The following is a 26539-nucleotide window of genomic DNA, read 5'->3' as shown; positions in this document are numbered from 1 at the left end:
TAACCAATGTCCCCTCCCCCCCAAAAAATAAATTTAAAAAATAAATAAAAATAAAAATAAAATAAAATAAAATAAAGTTACCAGGTGGATAGAAAGATTTCTCACCATTTTCCAAACCAAAAGAAAATATTTCTTACTAATCTCTTTTTGTTATTCTTACAGGAAAATCCTTTGAGACTCAGGGCTTGTTGGCTCTAGGCCAATTCTGCTTTCCTGTGTTGGTACTTGATACTCACCTCCTTAGCATCTATATCTGCATTTCAAATCCTACATAGCTGCAGCTGTGATATTTTATTCTTGAAATTCTGTCTTTGATTTCAATTTGATGCATTTTACTTTAAACTCATCATCTTCTGGAAAATTGACCAAATTATTTTTTCTAAATTACAATGATTTTTTATCTTATTCTTATCAAATTCTATAATAATCTTTTATCTTATTCTTGCTAAATTCTACAGGATATAACTAATCACATAGTTTTGTGGGTCTACACTCATTATACCTCTTACATCCTTCCATTCCTTTCATTCTGTTTCTTTCTCTTTTATCCTCATTTTCTTTCTTCTTAGAGTTGTGAAGATCTCAATAATTGTATTCTAGATTGATCTTTGTGTTAAATATCTAAACATGCAAATGCTAGATGAAGTCTGTGATCTATAAACCAAACATAGTATTTATGACAATAAATAATAGTTAAATAAAATTATAAATTAAAATAGTTATTAATTAATTAACTAATCTATTTTATTTTATTCTTGAACATAAAGAACAATTTTATTCAGAAACTATTTTCAAAATAAAGTACCATTCAAAATTAAACTTAGCAAATATCCATATGAAAATGCCTTATCTTTATGGTCTAAATATGAAACGATTATAAAAGCCGAATAATTATTATTGAAATATTTTTTATTTTTATAAAATTTTCTGAAATCATCTGCTAATTTTAGCTTATGATTAATGAGATTTAAAGTGTTAACACTTTAAATTGATTCTTAGTACAATAATAATTTAAAAGATTTTGAAGTAACTGGTAAATTTAGAATAAATTGGTGTGTATATGGTTTATATTGGTGTATAGTCTTTATTTCAGTATTCTATTTGAAAGTGTAAATATGTCATTTCAAATTTTTCTTCAGAGTACCCTCCCTCAATAGGCAAATAACTCTCATCTAATAACTTATATCATTTGCATTTTTTGAAACTGTCTAAATTTAGATTCTGTGAAGTCATGACCTTTTCATTTTGTTTCATTCTTATACAAAATATGAATTTATTTAATTAAAAATATATTATTCATTAAAATATATTAACCAGAATTCAAGATATTCTAAATGGTTTCAGAATTTCAATATTAAAATATACGTACTACTTGAACTTTCATCCTAATACTCCTTTGATTTTGTAGGCATACATTTCAATATCCTTCTGTTTCTGAGCTTGATTTTTAATATTTGTAATAGTCTAGAAGCATTGAAATAGTAACTTTTGGCAATCCGTACATATAATAATGATTAAAACTACAACTACTTTTGAAAAAAAAATAAATTTAGAGAAATTTATTTTTAAAACGTCAAGACATTGGAAGATATGTAGTTTGACCTATAAATTAATACAATGACTGAAATATTTCTAAAAATTGTCTTATGATTAGAGGCAAAGAAATAAAGTGTAGACTGGCATTTTGTGTGTGTGTGTTCAGTATTGAATTTGAACAAATATAAAAAATTTTATACAACTACAACTTCTGTTTCACATACTAGACTTTTAGAGCTTTTTTATGTGCCAATATTGATTTTGTATGCACTGAACCAGTTCTAAGGATTGCTAAGATTATACTTTTTAAACATCATGCAGTCAAAATTTTTTTATCTTTAATATTGAACTTTTTAACCAAATTTACAAAACATTTGCAGTATATCAGCTGTATAACAATAAAAGTGTTGCTTTGATTCCATATAATCAACTCTCTTGAGAAATGGAATTGTAGTACTAAATTTTTATTAAACATGTATTTTTAGTTTTCTTATTAAATTCTTTTTGAGTATAGTGCTCCCAAAAGGCTTATTGTAAAAACAAACAGAAGATATAATATGCTCTGTAGTATAAGTGTCAAAATCACTGTAGCAAGAACCAATAGATTATTCTATGATCTCCAAATTAGGACGACTGAACTTTGATTTTCCTGATAAATTTAAGTTTTCTAATTTCTCTCTATTGATGGCCTGGAAGTTTTGTGCATGATGACAGCTATGGCATGGACTATGGCACAGACAGCTGGTATACCATGTGGCCATCTAGGGCATCAGCGTCATATACTCACCCATTACTGCCTCCAAGTGAATAATTTTAATTAGTTTATCCTAGCAACATATATCCTAGAGAATCTTATTTTATTTATGTGTACCCTACATATTCTTCGAAACGTACCTCTTAATTAACTTGCAACTAGAAATTGCCACACAATGGACCCTTAATACACTAGAGTGGATTTCTACCTGAAGGTGATTCATACCAGTTCATGAGCCCAATTGTGAAATTCTCTCCCAATTCTGTATTCAGCGAATATATGCAGATAGATTGAAATTTCTTACAGTGTGAGTATTTACATGGAAATTGGCAAATAGTGCAACCATGATCCCCCCATTCCCACAGTTATTAATCAGTTATCATTACACCATTTACTATAACCTTATGTGTACAGTTTTTTTTTTTTTATCATGAAACCTATGTGATGTCTGCTATTGCTATCTTCATGACAAGCCTCATGAGTCTTTATCATGCTTCAACTAGCACAGGTCTTCTGATATAAGATATTCTAAAATATGAATAATTAGTTTAAGTAATTTTTCTCATTTTGGACTTATAAATAGGAATTCCAAATTCAAATAATACAAATTACTGAATATATCTGAAAGTATATTGAGATATTTCACCATAACATACAAGTATCTTCCATCCAAATCTAAAACCTTCCTAATTAAATATCTCAATACAAATTTAGAACATGTCACTTAATGCCTCTGAATTTTTTAGGTTCTCTGCTCTCCCTACCAAACACTGCTCAAACTTTTTAGTCTGATTTCAAAGGTCCTCAGTGGTCAATCCTAAATTCAAATGCCTTGCCTTGTTTTTACAACTTTCCTAAATTATTTCTAAAACTAGAGGATCCATTTTTTTCCTGAATATGGTTTTCTCTTCCTAGCCAAATACTTGCTCTTACCAGTCTCTTTTGCCTGAAATGCTTTTAACCATAATTTTACCTCTTAACAGTTAGTTTCAGTACAAATGTATTAGCATGAAGTAATCTTTCCCTCCAGAAACTCCCTTAACAGATGATCCTCATTTTGTTTTTGGTATTTAACACCTACCTTTGAGTGTATTATCAGTGTACATGTCCTTTATCTGAAAAGATTATATAATTTAATATCTACAGCAGGAGACTTTTGTGAGTAAAAGAGAACGCTCTTACTAATTAGCTTAGAACATTGTGTGTAATCTGGAAATATGCAGGGCAATTTGGGCCTATCTTTAGGTTTATCTATCATTAGGCATCTTTCCCATAACTATAAAATTCTTTAAGTAGTGATAAAATCAAAAAGTAGAAATTCAATCCATATTTAGTGAAAGATGATTTAGCAAAAAGCCTCTAATTATTACATCAATTTTCTTTAAAATTAAAGCATTTTATTTTGACACTGTAATTAATACTTCACCTTAATTAGTTTTATGACTAATTTTAAAATAGATCATACATAACAGAGATTTTAGTTTGAGTTATAGCCTACTGATATCCAATGCAAGGTTTATATTTAGAGCATTGTTGGGCCAGACCCAACAGATACCATTTTCTTATAAGGTTAGGGGAAATTCTAGGAAGTAAACATAGTTCTATCTCTATTGGGCTGTTTTGAGTATGTGAAATGGTGGGATGGCTTCACATAAGTTTCCTCTCAGGGACAGAGCAGCTTTCTGGGGAAGAAGTGATTCTAAGAGAAGAAAGAGTCAAACATGACTTATAGCCAGTATCAAAAATTTAGTCACTAGAGAACAGTAATTCATCTTGGTATAGGATTCTACACGTTTGATATGAATTTCGTCTCTGATAAAGACCACCGGACACCCCTGTGTGTCCCAAGGAATAAGAGGGCTATAAGAAAACATTATAAAACTGGTTCATTAAACTTACTTAAGCATTTAATACTTTGCCCACTGGTGAGTCCTGATTTGTCACGTTTATAAATCTGATGTTCTGAGCACTTATCTTTCACATAGCAAAAAAAGTTTATGTGGAATTTATTCTTGGAACCTCCTCCACAAATATTCGTGAATGTCCCTAATAATGATTGTTTGTGTCGCATATCTCTCACTGTTTTAAGGCTCTTATGTGAACTGATTTGTGCATTAGGATTCCAGGAGAATCATCTCACATTTAACATGTACATCCTCTATGCCAAGCAATAGTCTATGGGCTCTGATATTATAACATTTCTCTTTAATTGATGACAGTCAGACAAGTCTGTATATTTCTGAGCCCTTTTTCTTGGATCTAATTAAGTTCTTTTCTACGGGTCTTTGTCCTCATGCAAAATAATATTGATACAGACAGAAACCTCTTGGATGTAAAGAAGTTTTGTAAACATTCCTAAATTTGGATACTCTTCTGCTCCCACTACATAGAAGACCTCAAGAGGTATTGATAGCTAAATTCGTTGTCAGTTTAGCAGATGCATAACTCTGATTTAGCAGGAAGAATCTGTTACACAAACAAGGTATCCCTATTGTCCCTCTTATCAGTGTGTTGTAAGAAAGGCTGGAGGGAGCCCTGTCACTTTTACTCAGTACTCTTTATGACATATTTCTCCAGGAGGTACCACAGAGATGCTCATGAAATGGTAAAGCTATACAGTGGAAATATGTGACCAAGAAGGAATAATTCTACACAGGGGTGAGAAGGCTAGTGAGGTGTCAGCAAAAACCGGTATGCTTAGCAGAAAGGGAGAAGCATCTTTCAAGGAATAACTGACTAGTAAAATTGTAATTTTGTGTGGGTGAACTCTGGAGCTCTAATATGTTTAGGCAGCACTCTTGGAGGACAGAGAATTGTATATGACCCTCATCGAAGCTTCTTGAATGAATAAATAAATATATATATATATATTTTTTTTTTAAAGAAGCTTTGTGATGGCCTTGATCAAAAACGTTAGAGTTCACACTTGACCATTAATAATTAACATAGCCCTTCATGAGTCTAAATTCTATGAATCTTTAAGCCACTTCAAATTTTTATCAAATATAAGGTATAGATATTTTTTACTTCTTTTGCCCATCACCAGCTCAGATGAAAAAATAATGTGGTTCAGAAACTGATGAGTTATGAGAAGAAAGAAGTTTATGTGCAGTGAAGAATGTGTCAAGTATCATTGAGAGTATACACTACAGTGTTTAACACGGTTACCTCTGGGGACTAGGATTTAGAACATAAAGAGTAGTTTCACATTTTACATTATATGATACTTTACTATTTGAATTTTGATAGTAAATATTTCTTTAATTAGAGTAAAATTCAAATTATCAACAAAAATTTATAAAATTTTTAATTGAACTGGAAAAATGTATGAGCTACTTGAAAAATATATTTTGATAATAATGCATAATATTATATTCCAAAAATAAATTCTAGATGGATTAGAAGTTAAAGCTAAAACTTTAACATCCAAATGTCATAGGAAAACATAGATGATTATCTAATATTGGTTGAAGAAAACCTTTAAACAAAACATCAAATCAATGTAAGAAAGTAAAAGTCAATTTGAGATTGTCAGTGACATAATTGCAAACCACAGACTGAGAAAATACTCATAATAAATTGGCATATAAAATGTTAACATAATGTATAAAGCTTGCATATATAAGTAAGAAAAAAATTTCCATACCCCAATTAAAGAACATGACAAACTTACAGAAAAGAAAATGTAAATGGTTGATAAAATTAGAAATATTCAACATTATTAAAAGTGAAGATTAAAACAACATCCTAATTATAATATTTTAATATCTAGTTGGGCAAAACACCTCTCACCTTATGGCTTTTCTCCTACATTGTTTGCCTAGCTATTAATACATGCCAATTTGTTCATGTAAACTTAGCGACAAATTAATTAGATACAAATATAGCATATTAATATTTTATTGGGATTTTGTAAATTTTATAAATTATCATAAAACCATTTGTCATCTCTGTGATATTCACTTATCCTGTCTGAGAGCAAGGGATGTCTTTCTATTTGCTCAAGATGTGCTGAGACTTACAGGAATACTTTAAAGTTTTTCTCATATAGTTTTTTAAATTTTATTTTTAAGTATTTGATATGTGTGCTGCTATTGCAAATGGGTTTTCTCTAACATTAGTCCTCAAGTTATTGTTTATGTAACCTATGAAGGCCAATGATTTCTGTAAGTTAATGTTGTCTCTTACTACCTTACCTAATTTTTTTTTATTGCGAACCTGAAATTGTGAGGTTTTTTAAATTGATTCTGCTGAGTTTTTTAGGTATATAATAATATCTTTGAGAAATGGATTTATTCATTATTTTCTAGTTCTTAAGATCTGATTTTTTTCTGCTTGCATATGCTTATAGTTTCAGAAGAATTATAAATGGTAATGGAAATAATGTGCACACTTGCCTCTTTCCTTGTGTTAATGGAAAGTCTTTAGTTATTCTTTATTAACTAAGATGCTGGGTTAAGGATCCAGGTAAATATATCACTTAAGAGAGCATTCATCAATTTTTATTTTTCAGTGATTTTAAAGAAACAAATGGGTTTGTCAAAGGCTTTTAAAGTTATAAAAAAAAAAAAAACATGTTTCTTAGACCTACTAGTATGGTATATTATATCAATAGTTTTTAACTATTTAACCAACATTGTATTCTTTAATTAAACCCTACCTGCTTATGCATTATTATTTTCTTGATGTGATACTGAATTTTGCTTACTAAAATTTTATTTAGAATGCTTACCTTATATTCACTGGTAATATTGTTTTGTAATCTTTTGAGTTTACTTTTTGGTTTTATCTTTATCAAAGTTAGGTATTATTATATTTTTTTCTAAAATAATTTAGAAATTGTTTTTAAGTTTTCATTCTTTGGAACAATATGTGAAGCATTAGAGACAGACTATCTGTTTTTGAAGCCCATTTTCTTATAAAAATAATCTAGATAAGATGTATTTTATCCTTTATTTCTTCTGTGGAAATTGATCTAAGTGTTTTATCACTAAATGAGTTGATTTTTATAAACTGCTTTTCTAGGAAATTATGCATTTCATCTAACTTTTAAATTTGTTTACATAAATGTCTTCGAAAAAGCTCATCTTTTTAAATTTATTGTTCTCATTTTGTGTCTTTGTAAAAATATTCATACTTTTTTTCTTGAAAGATTTATCCACACCCACTATATGCAATTCCTCTTATCTCATTCTCTCTTGATGCTTTTTTTCCTGTTTATCATAATCTTTATTCATTTTTATATTAAAGTCTACAAGGCTCATCTAGCCTAATGGATTATTTAGTGTTGTGTACTTATATTTTCCTTTCCTTTTTTTAAATTTTATTAAATTTATTAGAGTGACATTGGTTAATAAAATTATATAGGTTTCAAGTGTACAATTCTATAATAAATCATCTGTATATTATATTGTTCACCACCCAAAATCAAGTCTCCTTCTGTCACTATACAGTTGACTCCCTTTTTCTTTTCTACTTAACCTTCACTTCCCTTTCCCTCTGATAACCAACATACTGTTATCTGTGTCTGAGTCTTGCTTATTTATTTGTTTTGTTTGTTGCTTTCAGTTTTATATTCTATATATGAATGGAATCATGTGGTTCTTGATTTTGTCCATCTGACTTTTTTCACTTAGCATGATATTCTTAAGATCCATCTAAGTTGTCACAAATGGCAGTATATCATCTTTTCTTATGGGTGAGTAATATTCCAAGGTATATATGTACCATATTTTCTTTATCCAATAATCTATTTAAGGACACTTTGGTTATTTGCATGTCCATGAATAATACTGCGGTGAACATAGGGGTACATATATCTATGAAACACAAAACCAGCCTCAACAAACATGAAAAGATTAAAATTATACCAAGCATATTCTCAGACCACAATATTTTGAAACTGGAATTCAACGGCAAAAAGAAAGCAGGAAAAAAAAAAAAAAAAAAAAACACCAGAATGTGGAGATTAAACAACATGATATTAAAGAACAACTAGCCCCAGAAAAAATAAAAGGAGTGATCAAAAGATACATAGAGACAGATGAGAATAATAATACGACATACATGCCACTGTCTTTCTAGTTCCTTATGCTAAAAATCTGGGAGTCATCCCTCTCTTCCTTGCTTAATCTCACACAATAGATCAGCAATTACTAAACCCTAGAATATGATTTCTTATCAAATCTACTGCTACCATCCTTTTACAAGCCATTATTTCTTTCCCCTAGATTACTGCAAAAGCCTCTTGACTGGTTTCTTTGATTCCATTCTTTGCCATGCAAAACTTATTCTCAGCACTTTAGTCAATGGTGCTTTCTGATATGTCAGATAAAGCCATAATGTCACTCCTTTGCTCAAAATCTTATTGTGGTGCTCTACCTCATTAGAATGAAAGTAACAATCTTTATAATTAACTACCAGGTCTCTCATGAACTGCCTTTACAACCCATTTCATTACCTCACTGGCTTCATTTTCCACTCATTTTCCTGCATTCCTTTGGCTTATTCCCCATACAATTCCTTGCTGTTTCTTTGGTACTCTAAATAGATTTCTGTAGTCTATCTTCTGCATTTCCTGGTCTCCTGCCTTAATATTTTTCCCTCCATTTATCTCCCAAAATTTTAGAAGATTCCCTCCCTGGTCTCCTTCAGATATTTGCTCAAAACACTACCTGTTTGTGAAGCTCTTTCTGCCAACTTAATGAAAATTGCACCCAACCACCTGCATTCCTATCCTCTTTTCATGCTTTATGTTACTCCATCGTATGAACCAGTGTTATATGTAACTTATTTATTTGTTTTATAAGTTTTCTGTTTCATCTTACCAAAAGGTAAGCTCTATGAAATCATAGATTTTCTCTCTTGTTTACTTCTCTATTGCTAGGACATAGATTAACTGGCACAGAGACAGTAAATATTTATTCAACCAAAAAATTAATAATGTAATTAATTTCTTGATATTTCTTCAAAATAGATATCCATAGGTAGATAGGATATACATATTCACCATGAAATCTTAAACCTAAGGCACAATTTACTATGACAAATCTCCCTATTATGTTTTAAGTATTTATGTAATTTTTAATACTTATCTTGGAATTATTTACTTTTAGAGATTCTACAAATACTTCCTTAGGGCTCTGTAAACAGGTATTTGGGTCTCATTTCTTTTCTTGTTAAGTATACTACAAACCCTTCAAGATCTTTGAATTTCTCCTTCACTAATTTTCCTGATATTATTCCAGCCCACTTTGATCTCTATTCCCTTCAAACTCTCATGGCATAGAAATATTATCTTATAAATTTAGCTTTTGTTTTCTTCTCTATAGGTAAGCTTAATTTACATAGACACTTCTAATTTTTATGTGTTACCTTATCATTATGTTGGCTATATAGTTGGCAATGCATAATTTAGAAGTTACTTATTCTCTGACTGGTTGATGACTAACTTAGTTATTGATTGATTGGGGAAAGAACAGAATGTGTGACTGTAAGAGGAAAAGATGAACTTTTAGTTACTAGGTGATAATCTTAGAATACTTTAAAACTTAGAAACATTTTATTATTTATACATATTATAAATATTACATGTAATATATAAAATATATTAATATCAAATAAATATATATTCTGGATAAATCAATGTAGAAATTTAGAATGTCTGATTTTAATGAATATGTTCATAAAGTGCAGATTTTAAATAGTTTTTATAACAAATATTTTTTTCTAAAACCAGAAAATGTTATACTTAACTGAACTGACTCACTTAACAAAAAGCCTTTTTAATGATTCTAATGATACCTTTTTCTGATCTCTTATTACAGTAAGTCATACTCTTTTCTAGACATCTGGATGCTTTGAAGGCAGAGTTTACTTTTAGTTCCAAATTTGATGAGTTCCTAAGATGTCCTGAAGGTGTCTGTCATCTGGGAGGAATCTTATTATTTCTTTGACTATTTTAAACATTGTCATATAAAACAAAAGCACAAGAAGAGTAATTTTATTGCTCCCCAAATTTAGAAGTTATATATTTTCTTTTCAATGCTGTTATTCATTTGCATGTTTCATTATAACCCCTATGAAATGATATATTCGCAATTGTGAGTAGCAAAAATACTTAGATACACACTCTGAAGTTCCTCATTCTATGGGGCTTCTGTATCACATTTGCATTACATGTCTGTTATGACAAATGCAAGCCATATTTGTATTAGCTAATTAAAATTTTCTAAATTTTATCAAGAAATATGTTTCATTAATATAGTTATTTTATATATACTTATTCAGTGGATACTATATGCTAATATTTGATCTAGGTGTTTATTACTGAATAAGCAAAAAAAAAAATCAAGATGTCTACCTGTATAATTAATATGCCTAATTGAATTTCCAAGATGTTCTTTATTAATTAATTGTATAAGTATCAATAAATTCTCATTTTTTGCTATACATAACACTAGTGGATATTTTAAATTAGTGATGAAAAGAAAACTTCAGTAAAATTATTCAGATTTATTTCAATCTGCTCCCTAGCACTATTATCTTAATTGAATTATGTAAATTGTCAGAAGTTTCTATTTTTTATATTTCTAATTTGGTCAATATAATCTTTTTGCTTCAGCAACTTTAAATAGCTAATGAGTTATTGCATTGTGCTTGGCAGAATATCTGAGTTTTGATAGTCATTACATTTATGAAAAATTTAATAAAGTCAAGTAAAGCAATATACTATAGGCTATTTAATTGAGGAATATCAGATAATTGACCCAACTGACAACTTCCTATATTTAATAGCCACTGGATAAAAAGTGTCTTTGTCTACTATGCTCTAGAATTCTTTTGACTCGCAAAGAACTTCGAAGTTTGTATTTTTATGGCAATTTAGTCTTTGCCATTTAAAACTCTTCTCCTTTGTGCTGGCTCTTATGTCAAACTTGTCACCTCATTAGAACTAAAGGTCTTTTTAAATCCCTAACAGAAATCTGAAATCAGTTTTTTAATCACAGCAGTGGGAGCTGAACTCCCTCTGAATTATTCTGTAGTTTTTAATTGTGTATGAAGGCAAAAATATGTCAGCAATTTATATTTAAAACCTGACTTACAACTTAGGAAATATTTTTTGATCTTGTCTGTATATTTTTTGTCTTTATCAGTCTTTTTCTTTTTTTATTTCGAACATCATAGCATATTTTAACCGATCAAAACTAACTCTCAGTCATGATATACCATGGGCACTGAGTCCCAAAGTGAACTTTTTAAAATAGGTAATGTAGAAGTTATAATATACTTAAACATATTTATTTTGATGTATGATTTATATTAAAATGTCATCTGTACTCATACAGATCTAAATTTTAAAAACACAAACATTAATCTGATAAATTTTGAAAACGATCACTTTTGGGTTTTTTTTCTCTTGTAGCTAGAGTGTTTTCCATGTTTAAAATATGTATGACACTGTGAGATACTGTTTATTATCCGATTTAATTTTAAAATAGCCTTACCAAGTATAGTGTTAAAGAGTTTAGATAAGTTAAATTGTGTGAGGTTATATGCCCAGTTAACAATAGAACTATGATGCAAATTAAGTAGTATGTGACTCCAAAATCTGTGTTTTTAACCAGTAGCCCATGGTGCCTTTAAAAAATTAACAAGTATTTAATTTTAATTAAAAGAAAACCAAGATATCCCCTCCTCCCTTGTGGCTTACTGCCTTTACCTCCTCATCTTCCAAATTCCACAGGGCTGCAGCCTTCCTTAGTGCAGCGTCTCCTTCTAAAATGTACTTTCAATAAATCTTACTTTTTCTTAAAAGAAAAAGATTAAAAAAAAAGAAAGAAAACCAAAAGAGCTGATTGGACTCAAGTATCCTCCCCAATTTAAGTAATTTGAGAGTGTGAAGAAATCTAGTCTATAATTTAAGTATCCTTAAATTATAGGCAATCACTTTTGCCTTTATTCTTTACTTTTGGTGAGCTCTCATGGGAAAGTAAAGATAAAACTTAGCTGAGAAAAAAAAATAAAGAGTTTAGGTAAGTTAGTTAATTCACGTTTAGATAAGTTAGTTAAATTTGAAAAGGTGAATAATACTGCTTTGTAGTCACCTAAAATAAATATATATTTTTAGTAATCCTGAAGCATAGACTCTATATTTAATGGTATATTTTAATATTTAAAAGTATTCAAACCATATTGGATACATTATAATAGATTGCACTTAATATTCTTTGAGTAGCAAAATAGTTTTTAAAAGTATATATGGGTTTATGACATGAATACAAAAATACTTACTTATTAAATAGAATCCTAAAACATTTACAGAAAGAAAACACACCACGACCAAATAGAACTTATATAATATAGTCGAATAGTAGAAAAGCTTTTAATTATACCATATTGATATATGCAAGGAGAAAAGAAAGATTTTAAAAAGATTTGGCAATATTAAACATACCTATCAGAAAAAGAAAAAAAAAAAAAAAAACTCCAAATAGGTTTTAATGGAGAGTTAACATGAGCACCTTTACATCTTTCTATCTCAAACTCATATCTCTGTCTTCATCTGCATACTTTATTCCTGAAGCCTGCATATTATTCAGTAGATAAATAATAGAGTTTTTTCCACTACAAACAGTTACAAACAGCTAGAAGTGAAACAATGAGGATTCCTTTCTCTCTGTTTCTCGTTGACCTTCTCGTAAGATCTTTCCAATAGGTGAAAATCAGAAGCACTGGAATTCTGATAAGGCAGTGCAGACCTCCAAAGTTTTGTGTTCTGAGAGAGCCTCAGGCAGAAGCTATATGTTCAAAGAAACAAAGGATAACTTCTGACTTAGTTCTAGGTACTTCTAGAGTCAAGAAGAGGAAATACAAATCCCACGTCTCAAAGGAAAAGTGTCAACATCATATCCTAAGCAGAGTATATGAGCTGGGATATATTGGTGTGGCTATCTTTAGAAAATAGAATCACCTCTAAATAGGTAGATAACTAATAGTAGTACATGTGTCATTTACAAAAATAACAAAGAAGATACAATACTTGGTCATAAACAAGAAATGTACAAAATTTATATGAAGAACACTTTCAATGATCCCCAGAGATACAAAAGTAGACTTGAACTAATGGAAAGACAACTTTTGTTACTGAATAAAAATATACTCTTCCTGACTTAATTTATAAATTTAATGAAACCTCAACAAAGTTCCAATTAGCAATTTATGGAGCTGAACAAACTGATAGAAAAAAATTATTAAACATGCAAGAAAATTCAGAAATTATTGAAAAACAAAGTATGCAGGGAGAATTTTCCTACCAGATATTAAAATATATATTTAAATCATAATGCCGTATGAATAGACAGATATATCAGTGGAATCACATAAAAGTTGAGAAATAATACATATTCATATGTATATATGAAAATCCATTATACGATAAAAGTAGTATACCAAATCTCTGTGGAAAATTAGATTTTTATAAAAAATGATGATGATATAGAAATAGCCATTTTGAAAATGGTAAACTAAGACACACACCTTAAATCTTTCATGAGAATAAATTTCACAGGGTACCCAGGAACCCTGTACCCCGCTTGCAAATTTCGCTCTCTCCTTTTTCTCTTTCCTTCTCTCTTTATGTATGTGTATTTGTGTAAACATATATGTATATATATGTACAAACTTTTCGCCTAACCATTTAATACTGAGTTGAAAGATAATATTCTTTTACCTCTGCATAATTTATCATTTCTAAAAATCAAGATAATTATTTACATAAGTACAGTTACCTGAATCAGTAAATCAACATTGATTAAACAGTGCCACTTGTTCTAACATTGTTTTTCATAGACTCCTTCTTCCTCAAATCTAAAATAATCAGTTATAATTGCTTACCAATTATGCTCAATATCCTTTACCCTGGAACAATTCCAAAGTCTGTCTTTATATCTTATGCATTGAAATTTTGAAGAGTACAGGTTAGTTATTTTGTAAACTTCCGTCCATTTGAATTTGTCTGCCTTCTCTCATGATTAGAGTCAGGTCGAATACTTTGGCAGGAACACCACAAAAGCGAGGTAGAGTTATTCTCAGTGAATCAATCTTAAAAGGATATACATGCTCTCTGTTAATCCTTTGACTGGATATGCTAACTTTGACCATTAGATTTTGCTACTGTAGAGTTATTTTATTTTACTCATTGTAATTAATAAGTACCTTGCAGGAAAATATTTTGAGACTACATAAGTATCCTTTTACTTCTCAAACATTTACTAGTGAGTTTTTGCACATATTAATGATTCTTGCCTCATGGCCAAATTGAGTACTCAATTCTGTTATTGCTCTGTATTCTTTAGTTACAATGTACTGTTTGAGGGTTCTCTTCTCCATATTTTTTTTAATGTGAGTGTAGACTCATAAATTCTTACTTTATTTAATGGATTATAACTGTTATATCATTATTTAATTTGAAGTCCAAATTTTTCCAGATTAGGCCCTTGTAGCCGGATTCTTTCTCTTTGACAGATCCCAATCATCCTGTTTTTGGTACAAGAAGATATTTCATACTTGTTGTGTACTTTCCTTTCCCCAGGTGTGGAACAGCTATTTTTACTGGTTCCTTTTAGTTGAAAATGGTATGAAGACAATATCTGAGAGCTAGATGTGCTCACTAAAACTAGCCCATGCAGTGGACAAAACTGGGAAATAGATGTTTGTATACACATGAATACATACTGTGTGTGTGTGTGTGTGTGTGTGTGTGTGCGCGCGTGCGCACGTGCATGTGTAAAGGGAGAGAAAGTCACACACAGAGATACTGGAGAAAATTAACAGAGCCAGAAGTTGGTTCTTTGAAAATTTTGATAACATTGACAACACATTTTCAATATTAGTTAAGAAATAGGAGAAAATACAAAACTGCAATATAAAGTATCAAATGAGGAAATCAATATGGTCAAACACTTTATTCTTTCCTTTCTCCAGACTGTCACCTTGAAAGTTGCCTTGACAATAAGAAGTATGAAAAAATAGGATGTGTATAACTATAAAACATTTACAGAAAACCTACACTATATATTTTGGAGGATATACAGACAATAAATTGTAGCATCCATGGGCTAGAGAGAAAAAAAATAGAAAATTATAATTAAAGGGGGTAATGATTTCTGATGATAGTATACCATGATTTAAGAGTGGGATTATTTCAATTAGACACTGAATTCCAAGAAGGAAAATGAAAGGGCAAATGAGGAAATAATGACGTGTAAACTGGATAAGAATTTTCTAAACAAACAATAATTAAAAGGGAAATATATCTGTCAAGTATGAATAATAGTTGAGAAATGTAACTCGTAAAGTTAGAATACCAGATAAATCTAAATATCATCTGACACGAAATGTTCATAAAGGAGAACAGGCGATGCCTGCGGTCCCATTTGCAAATGAGGCTTGTGCAGCCTCAGTATCTGGTCCAACAGCTGTGGCAAAACATTTGAGAAATAATTGTTAGCTGAACACAAGTAAGTGCTTGAATGTTTTCTACTTTTTTGTTAGCCGATTGGTAAGGTGAAATTTTGTAAAAGAACCAAATTATCAGATCCTCTTTATTTTTAAAAGTAAACTGTTGCTCGAGGGGAAAGAAAAAGAAAAAGAATGATTCTATTTGGCCACAAATACTCTTCTCTTGTAACTGCACATCTTGTGTTATTACCTACGGATATAATACAAAATGCCAAAGTGCTGCTTGCAACTGATTCAAAATTAAATAGTGCTGTATTGTAGCTTCTTGATGTGAAAGATATCTCCTCTAGATTGTAACTATAGGAGTTTAATCTCAACCTAAAAGTCAATATTTTTCCTTATTACCTAGTTCTTAATATTCACAGTATATATGACTGATGGTAAATAAAGAATGAATAAATAATGAATGGTATGAAAGGTCTCCTTTATTTCATATTGTCATTACAAAATCAGTCTACCTCAGGGGAAAATATGTCAGCTGTCAGTCATATTGCTGTTTTCAAATGTCTTTAGTCCTATGTACTAAAACTAGAATGATGTAACCACTCCAAAAAAGTTTAACAGTTTTTTTTTAATAAACTAAATATAGAATTGTACTTTTGGACATTTATTCCAGACTAATAACGAAATTATGCCCACTGAGAAACCTGCACATGAATGTTTATAGCAGCTTTATTGGTAATAGCCATAAAGTGGAAACAACATAGATGCTCTTTAACATGTTACCGATTAAGCAAATGGTTGAGTAAACATACCATGGGAGACTACTCAGCAATGAAAAGGAAACGAATGATAAATATTACAACGTGAACGAAGCACACAGGCTATGTTATATAACATTTATAAAATGACAAAATTATAGCAATAGAGATTAGTGATTGCTGAGAGTTTGGTCTTTTGACAATGGACTTGGCAGGGAGGTGGGTAGTGGACTTAGGGAAGAAACAGTGGGCTTAGATGGGAGATGGGTGTACTTATAAAAGGACAACAGGAAATATCCTTGTGTTGGGACTGTTCAGTATTTTGACTGTGATAATGGATATGTGAACCTATGTGTGTTCTAAACCTTGTTAGAACATATAAACACACACGTGAATGAGTACATGTAAAAATTAATATCAGCGGACTGTATTAATGTTAATATGCTGGTTATGACATTGTACTATAACTTTTCAAGGTATAAAATTGGAAGAATCTAGGTATGAGGTACACAGAATTACTCTATTTTTTCTTACAATCACATGTGAGTCTACAATCATTTCAAATTAAAAAGTTTAATGAAAGACTAAACAGTAATACAGAGTTGAGACTAGAAATATTGGTATTTTTAGTAAATCTGAATGTACTTTATACTCCTTTTTATTTAATTTTATTTTTTTTATTTTTAACTTTTTAATTAAATTTATTGGGGCAATATTGGTTAATAAAATTATATAGGTTTCAAGTGTATATTTCAATAATACATCATTTCATTGTGTGCTCACCACTCAAACTCAAATCTTCTTCTATTACCATATATTTGACTCCCTTTTACCCTTATTTACCTCCCTCCTCTCCCTTTTTTTTCTGGTAACCACTAAACTTCTCTGTATCTATAAGTTTTTGTTTGTCTTGTTCGTTTGTTGCTTTCAGTTTTATATCACACATGTGAGTGAAATCACTCTCTTATTTTGTATTTAAGCAAAGGCATGATCTTTTCCAAGTTGTAACTTTGGAAAGATTAAAACTTTTAAAAATTTAGAAATTCTGAAAATAAGGTAATCAAAAATTAAACGCAAATTTTATAACCTGTAAATATAGATTCCAATTAGCTAGTTTCCTATACATCAATGTATGTCTATGTCCTCATGTTGTTAGAAATACTTTTTTAAAACTATTTTAAGTGATCTCGCTTGTTTTCTAGGTAGGTTACTTTCCAAAACAGAATCTTATTAGAGAGCCTTTATTACCACACTTTTGCAAATAGGTTCTGTTAGCAATCTGCAACTTTAGTAAACTTATCATTACAATTTAATCTCCTTTAATTACTGCTGATACCAAACTATTATATTTTAGATGCATATTAACCATTTTTTTTCCTGTGTATTTGTACATATTCTCTTAATGACTTCTCTTTCTGGTGGAGTTTCATAGGATTATTTAAGTTTTACATTTTTCTTTGTAGGTTTAAAGTAGATTTGGTGGGAGTACATTCTGATTTATCAATAGTTATTGTTTCTCTGTCTTCCTCCTTTTTTCCTCCTTCCTTCCTCCTTCCTCCTCTTCCTTCTCCCTCTTTCTTGCTTTTCCCATCTCCCTTCCCCTCTCTTTAATGATCATGGTTGACTAAGATTGCCAAGGGTTTAAAATCACCTCCACTACCCTGCCAGTGTCAGAATATTGGAAATGAAAGATCATCAAACAAATACTTTATTCTAGAATAGATAATGTAAACTCTTCATACTTAAAATTTGTTTTCTAAATATATTTTAACTAAAAATGAAAGTGTAATTTAAATTATTGTTCTAAATATTTTTCCAGAGGAAAAATAGATTCAAAACACTTTCAAGATTTTCAGATTGTTTTGGTAATTACTCATCCATACTACTTCACATTACATAAGGGTATACAATTATACATATACATATATATATATATATATATATATATATATATATAGTATGTATTTCCTGCTCATAATTTATGTAGCCCAATGACAACAATAAGCTATTATTATTCCTTGAAGTTATACACGTAAGTAGGTTAATTAGAGCACAAGCTATTTTATATAAAGTATATTAACATCTCAGGAGACAAAGTATTCCTGTAATTCTACGAAGCACACAATATCCTGATTAATGAGAAGATTAAGTCCAAAGTATTCATTACTTAATTAAAATGTGTTTTATCCCAGAAAAAAAAATAGTTATGTAAGATACCATCTTGGGGTTCTATATGTATATGCTTTGTAATCCATTTTGATGTTTTCATCTCATTCTACATTACTTTAAAGAATTAACAAAATGCTGTAGTTCTAAAAATACATTTCACAATGAAACAATGGGCTTTTAGTGAGATTTGTATTTTGTCCTGCTAAATAGTGAAATATACCAGTTCCCCTCTGGGTAGTGTGATTTTATTTTTGGTCTAACTGAAACCATATAAATGTCTTTTCCTTATCAAAAATCTTTTCAGAAACATGTTTTGAAATTTATTGAGTGCTTTTATTTTTTAACCACACTAAAATAAGATCAAATTATTAAATAGAATTCCCACTGAAAATTCTAGTTTGCTTATTATTTTATAAAGAATATGTAATATTTCTTTTCTCTTACATGTATTCAAGTATATTACAATTTGATTTATTCTTAGTTGTGAAATAAATTTTATTCTCCAATGGCAAATACACTTAATGGAAAAGAAATTATCCTGGTATTTATTTCATTGTTTCTGCCATATTATGAATTTGTACTTCCAGTTACAGCAGGATTTTTCTAAAATATTATCACTCTAAATTATGAAATACATGTAGTTACCTAAGCATGTACCTTAATTTGTAAATATCTCAAATCAATTTGTAGCTGTACTGCATAGAACAGATGCTGTGTACATTTGGGTGAGATACTATAACTCACAAAATAATTTAGCATGATGTAAAACTTTGGCATGTTTTGATAAAAGTTAAAAAAGGAATAGATTCTCAATGATTTGTTTATAAATACAGTTTAGGCATTCCTCTTATGACTTTCTTCTCTGTTACTATAGAGTTAGGTACCTATACAAAATACAGGTTGTGGTATATAACAGTATATTAACCTATAATCTACAGGGTAGGTTATAACTAACTAATTTGTGATACTGTCCTCAGTAAAAGTATTTAGGATCTATGACTTCATTTGCTTTTTAATGGTGTTTTTAAAGTATATCATTTATTGAAGTCTTATTAATAATAAAAGTATTATGTACAAATATATTCAATTATGTATAACTATAAATATTAATATTATAAGTACAAGTAGATATCTATATATTTTAAGATAACAATATTTTTATTTTACATGACATTTTTTTCTAATTTAATTTTTCAAGATGCTACCTGTATTTATATTACTCTACTACTTTTAAATCCAAAATAACCAGGTTCTTTGGACAAGTACCATATTCCAATATAGCAACTAAAATATAGCTGTACATTTCAGTACCATTTGGTGGCAATAAGACTTCTTACATAACCATCAGCAGTAGAGAGCCAAGCACCTGCTCATGTCTAACAAACTACTTTAAATTTCGTGCTTTGTTTTATTTGTATATTTAAAGGAACAAACAAATATAATGTTGTATTTACACAACTTGCATATAACAGAGCTTTAGAAAGATTGTAGATAATAATGTACTGGAAAAAACGAGATTTGGATATCGATGACGTAGGTTTGAGACCCAGTTTTGCTAGTTATTAGGTAAGTGACATGGACAAAACTCATTAAATTTCTTCCTGTATTGGTTGGTTAACCCATTTCAGAATGTTCATAATACAAATATAAAAATTTTGTTTGTATAAGTTATGATATTTATTGTTTATAGATCCATTTATTTTGGCACACTTATTGAATGTGTGGCCCAAGTCAGGCGGAGTACTGTGTAGCTCATGATAGGGAGATAAAGACACACTCAAATAGGAGGTGCCTTTTTGGAACTCATGGTCTCGTGGGGGCACAGAAGCCAATGAATAAGTGAGTTAATAAATGAATACGTGCATGAACATGGACCAGTGTCAATTTAGGGGTTTGAAATGTATTCATAGCATAGTTTGGCAGGCCGCTGATCTCATGGTTATTTGTTTCTGTGACCCAGAAAATACTAGTTGTGATTATTGAGGAAAATTAAGTTAGTATTTAACTGTTTATTTGTCACTGCTGACAGTAAGAGTGCAGTGTCTGACTGATCAAGTTTTGGATAATAGCAAGAAGTGGAGGTTCCTCTCTGAGCGCAGGTGTCAAACGGCGGCGATACCTGCAGCAGCTTTGGTGGTGACAGAGGGTCCCACAGCACTGCTGGTGGCTATAGTCCCCATAGCCAGAAGAGCTGTCCACAGAGCCCCCCTACGCACAGCATATGTAGGAAATCTACCTTTTAATACAGTTCAGGGCAACGTAGATGCTATCTTTAAGGCTCTCAGCATAAGGAGTACACGGCTAGTCAGAGACAAAGACACAGACAAATCGAAAGGATTCTGTTATGTGTAGAATTCGATGAGGTGGATTCCCTTAAGGAAGCCTTGACATACAATGGTACACTATTGGGTAATCAGTCACTTCATGTGGACTTTGCAGAAGGAAGAAAACAGGATAAAGGTGGTTTTGGATTCAGGAAAGGTGAACCAGATGACAGAGGTTTCAGGGATGATTTCTGTGAGGCAGGGGAGAAAGTGCCCATGTGACTGGCGAATTGGCCCCCGATTGCCCAGCCCTTCAAGGGTCCAATATGGATTTCAGAGAACCAAGAGAAGAGGAAAGAGCACAGAGACCACAGTTTCAGCTTAAACCTCAAACAATTGCAACACTCCTCAATCAAGTAGCCATTCCCAACTCTGCTGTCTTCTGGGGAGAAGGGCCCAGAGAGGAAGTCATTCACCAGGAGCAGAATGAGCTTGCAGTCCGGAGAGAGGGTGGTATGGGGGAAGTTAGAGTGAGACCGCAGCCTGACCAACCCTCTGGACCCACAGTCCTGCAGTTACCATTCCTGTGCCTGACCTACGTCCTCCTTTCTTATAAAAGAAACACAGAGCTTGTCAGTGCATGTCAGCAGTTAACAAGTGATTTTTAGTACATTTTTTGTTTTGCTGTATCTAGTGGATATTTTGTGCTTGCTTTTCCTTTTATTATTGCCACTCTTTTATACTTCTTGCTCCTTATTTCCTTCTAGCACATGAGTTTGTCTAGAGGGATAAAGGCAGCCACTGTGTGGGAACTCTTGTGATAGAGGGCTGCTTCATTTTTCTCCTTTACTTTCCCTTTTTATTTCAAACACCTTGGCCAGACTTCAATCATTTTCTTTGATTTTTCTCAGTGCTTCTCTTCTGAACTGCATGTTGAGTTCTGTATTGCTGTGACTTCCACAAAAAAAAAAAAAAAAAAAAAAAGAAAGAAATCAAAAATTGATTAGCACCTTGTTTTTATTCTGTGATCAACATACAGAATTTAAGGCACCTTTGTTTTCAAAACAAGATAAACTGTCTGTTGATCCTTGCAAATTCCTTCCCCTCCCTATTTATAGGTGGTCCTGTCTCTGTTTCCCCACCCCCACCCCATATGGATTATTCAAGCGGAAGAGGCTCAAATTTCTAACAGTGAAACCTAAAAGAAGAGTAATGTGAATGTTGGTGGGAAGTACACATAGGTCAATTGAATGCACTACTGTGATCACATGTTTTATTATTGCTTTTTCAATACCGTGTCCAAACTGGATCCTTTCTTTCACAGGCTGTATACAGACTCCTCTGTCTGGCTGGATGTAGCAAACTGTTGCTATTGGTTTCCTTTCCGTTAGTCACAGGTGCTTTGGGGGACTAAAGGGTGCTCGTGGTGGTGAATGAGGTGATAGAGTAGTGCTAGGCTAACTTTATAGTGTCGACATTGCTTTTTCTGAATCCCCGTTGTCTGTATTCTGCATCTCTCCCTTGTGTTTATCTGTTCCCTGGTATAGGTAACAATGTGCTACTCTGCTTCCCACCATCCATTAATTTTATAATGAAAATGGGCCTAGAATCTGGCACTTTACTATTTCATTTGATGAACTGAGAATTTTACTATGCAGCGTTGTCATGAACCATTAAATAATTGGTGGGTAGCTCTAAGTTACTAGGTCTCACCTTTGGGACAGAGTTTATTGTTCCCATGTACAGTGTTCAGCATTTACCCAGGACTTGGGGGCTAGGCAATAGCTTTTGATATTGATCACCTACGTGTGAACAAATAAAATTCTTTATCATCCGAGTTTCAGTCCATTCCCTTGGGAGCAATTCGGGGTCAGTCAGCAACTAGAAACCCTTACGAACATGACTAGAAGGCTGAGGGGTAGGCTGGCCTGTGCAGCAGTGTGCTTAGATGGAAGTCTGTCACTAACCGGCATCCTTGGCCTCTCTTACTCTGCCTGTGTTACAAGCCTCAGCAATTTACAGAACTCTCCCTTCCTTCCACCTGTCATCTTTGCTTCTGAAATAAGAACCATTTATGTAACACCAATATTTAAGAAAGACATGTATTATATGGCTGTAATCAAACCTGAAGCTTTCAGATGACCTACTTACATCTTCAATGTAGAAAAGATTAAGAATAAAACAAATTTATCTAAACTTCTATGCAATCCATTTTACTTTTGAATATAAGAGTGGAATTCCAAACACACTCAGTTAAATGACAGAAAGTAAATCAATGGATATATTTTGTGAATGATCTTTTAAATAAAAGAGAACCTTACATAATAAAAAGAAAAGTAGGTACTAGCTCCCTCACTTTATAACATATGACTTGGGACATATTCCTCATCTCCCCTTAGCATAGATTTTCATAAATTTTTATTAGGAGTAATGATAGTACCTATTTGCTAGAGTTATAAGAATTAAATAATAATATAAAGCATTTGGCTTAACATTCAATGCATGGACATTTTATCCTTTTTATTCTCATACCTCCCAGGACAACAATGATGTTAAGTAGTTACCATTTTGTATTTTATGTATATCATGTAGAGGTAGAAAGTCTATCCTTTCTTGCATCTTACCTGCTTCCTGACCTACTTTACTCAGTCCAAAATATATAGTTCTGCATACTGCAATGGTGTTACAAGTGATAAAATAAGTGGAAAATTCAAAACAATACTGATTGTTGTCACTGTTATAATTATTGTCATTAATATAGAGTTTTATATTTTCATAATTATATAGTCTGACACTACTTTGATTTTTATATTGCTTTAATTTTTTAAAGTATTAACATATCAGGATAATATGCCACTAATGTTTTATTTATTTAAATGTATTTTAATAATTTTATATTTAATAAACTCATATAAAATATTTTCTTATAAATAATTTCATTGCTTCTAATTCATAACTTCTGTTGGAATATTTTACTTATTTCTGAATGCTTTTCTCAAAATGCTATTTCATGTTTTAAAAAGTTGGCATGTTAATGCCAAAATTATGGTATTTATCCTAAAATAATTTATATTTTTATTTTTATTAGTTTGATAACTACATTGTATTAAAAAGTACAATAATATTTTTAAAAATTAGCCTGACTTTTTTTAATCACAGATTATGATTACCTCTATGAAAAATTTCCACTCAGGAAAAATTTGAGACAAAGAGGAAAAATTAGATTAGTAGGATGTGATATTTTATCACACGGAGACTTTAAATTTATTAGTAGAAATATAAATATAAATTTAACAAATAACAATAATTTAACCCTGAAAAATAAGCTTATTTAACTTACCATATTCTACTTAATATCATCTATCTTGGTGTGATTTTCTTTATATTTACCCCACGTGGGCTTGTTGAGCTTCTAGGACCTCTAGATTTATACATTTCAACTATTTTTAATTTTACAATTTTATTTTCAAATATTTGTTTCTTTTTAAACTCTTTTCTCTTCCTGGTGCTCTATATTATATATTGGATCACACAAAAATACCACACAAACTGCAGCATTTTTTTTTTTTTAGTTCATATCACTATTTCCTTACCGTCCAGTAATTACTTTTTTAAAGCATTTTTTTCTTGTAGAATTTTATTTTCTTCTTTCTGTTTTATCTATTTCTATTTTTTAATATCCTTTTTGTTTCATCCTGATGTTCATGTTTTCCTTTAAGTCCTTGAATGTATTTATAAATGCTGCTTAAAGTATATGTTTCTTTAACTCTGTCATCTACATGATTTCAGGATCACATTCGTCTGTTTCTTCATAGTGATATTATGCTAGACTCTATGTTTGAGCAAACATGCTACTGTGGGGTATTTGTATATTGTTTTCCTTATTATAATGCCACATTTTCTTTAGATGGCAGTTAATTTACATATTTACATGAAGATCAACTTGATCTTTTCAAGGCTGATTTTTAGGTTTTTAAAAAATATGTTTGTTTTGAATGTGTCTAGAAAAGTTATTTACTCTAGGCTTACCATATTCTTCCTTTAAGCCGTGACTTTCCTGGACTCTATACTGATTGTCATGGTATCTAACAATGTATCCCCACTCTGATAGATTGAAACTCTAATATGTCTCTGCCCTAAGTAATTTCCAAAAGCTATTCAATATATAATTCCCTAGTAGTTATCCCCTCTCTGGAAATTGTACTTTAACTGGCCTGAAAAACTCTTGCCCTGCAAAAGTACAGCTAAGTATTCAGTTAAAAACTCAAGAGGATATCTATGTTAATTCCAGGATTTTCCTTGTTGTCCAATATCAAATATCTTCATGTGTTTTGTTTAGTTTTATAATTGTTTCTGGCTATCCCTTCATCATGGCCAGAAGCAGCCCCTTGTCAGTCCCTTTTTCAATAAATTTTTTTTTCTGTTTAATGTTTTGAATCTTGTTATTAATGGTCTTTGGTATCTTTATTATTTCTTGCTTTCTATTTTTGGGTGTTTATAATGTTTTATTTCCCAACACATTCTATCAACTCCTAGCTCATTAATTTTAATTTTTTATGGAACTTGAGTGGGTTAATTAATTATTCCGTCAATTTCTATTTTTTCCTATTTTATAAGCAGTGGAAGGAAGGATTTAAACCAGAATGTTTACCTCTGTAATTGCTTGGCTCTTTCAAAATGCTGAATTCAATCTTGAAAGCATGGTTTCAGTGGTTGCCCAGTCAGGTCTAATAGGATACAAAAATATTTTGCAGAATTCAGCATAGCCCAAGTAGCTCCACTAGCTTGTCATTGTCTCACGAGTAGGATTTTATTGCTGCCTACTTCAGTGCTCTGCCAGTGAAGTTATCAGGCTAGTCTGTCTGTCACTCCTTTTGACTGTTGCTAACTATATTCCCTCTAATTTCTTTATCATATCTATCTGTTGGCTTATTGCTTTTGTTTCCAATTGGCTTCTGCTGCTTGTCATCTGTCTCCATATTTTTCTGCATTTTATAATCTTATTCTCTGTTAATTTCTATACACTTAACCCTCCCTCATTAGAAATTGTTTTATTACATTAAAATACTATGATCCAAGACCAGTTACCACTAGTGAGTAGAATTCTTGTGGTGGTGTAACATATAAGTCTCCGGAAAACCATACATTTCTGTTGTTGAATCTATAAAAACTCCCTGCTTTATGCATGTTGGTAAAACTAGTATAGCAAGATAGCATGATACCTACCATGGTAATTCTTTTATAAGGAACTGCTTTGGAAACTTGTTCAGAAAGGAGCTTTTTATTGTGGTTTCATCAGAGCATTATATTCAATACAGGCACAAAAACCATCATCTTTCTTCTAACTCTTCCTTATTAATGGTAACTTTCATCTTAAATAAATAATAATATAGATTTATATCTGTTTTATTAGTTGTGTGTTTATGGGTGTGTCTGTGTATGTAAAACCCTCCTTTGTTTCTCAAATGCCTAATAAGGACAGTCTAATCCAATGCATTTAAAAAATAATGAGATCTTGATTCATTCAAATTAATAATAGTTTCTTTTCTTATGAATTTAATATTTGTTATTGTCATTATTATTTTCTTTATATA

At 31.0% G+C, this 26539-nt stretch overlaps 1 protein-coding gene and 1 pseudogene across 5 annotated transcripts in view; both read left to right on the top strand.

Moving 5' to 3' along the window:
• The window catches only part of LOC107502667, a 49269-nt pseudogene extending 27656 nt beyond the window's left edge, over window positions 1-21613 (top strand).
• The window catches only part of SGCZ (sarcoglycan zeta), a 781719-nt gene that overhangs the window by 616653 nt on the left and 138527 nt on the right, over window positions 1-26539 (top strand). The window lies entirely within an intron of this gene.

This window comes from Rousettus aegyptiacus, unplaced genomic scaffold (assembly GCF_014176215.1).
Source record: "Rousettus aegyptiacus isolate mRouAeg1 unplaced genomic scaffold, mRouAeg1.p scaffold_m13_p_11, whole genome shotgun sequence".
In the NCBI taxonomy this organism is placed as follows: domain Eukaryota; kingdom Metazoa; phylum Chordata; class Mammalia; order Chiroptera; family Pteropodidae; genus Rousettus; species Rousettus aegyptiacus.
Note: the sequence above shows the minus strand (reverse complement) of the source record. Positions and strands in the feature narration are given on the sequence as shown.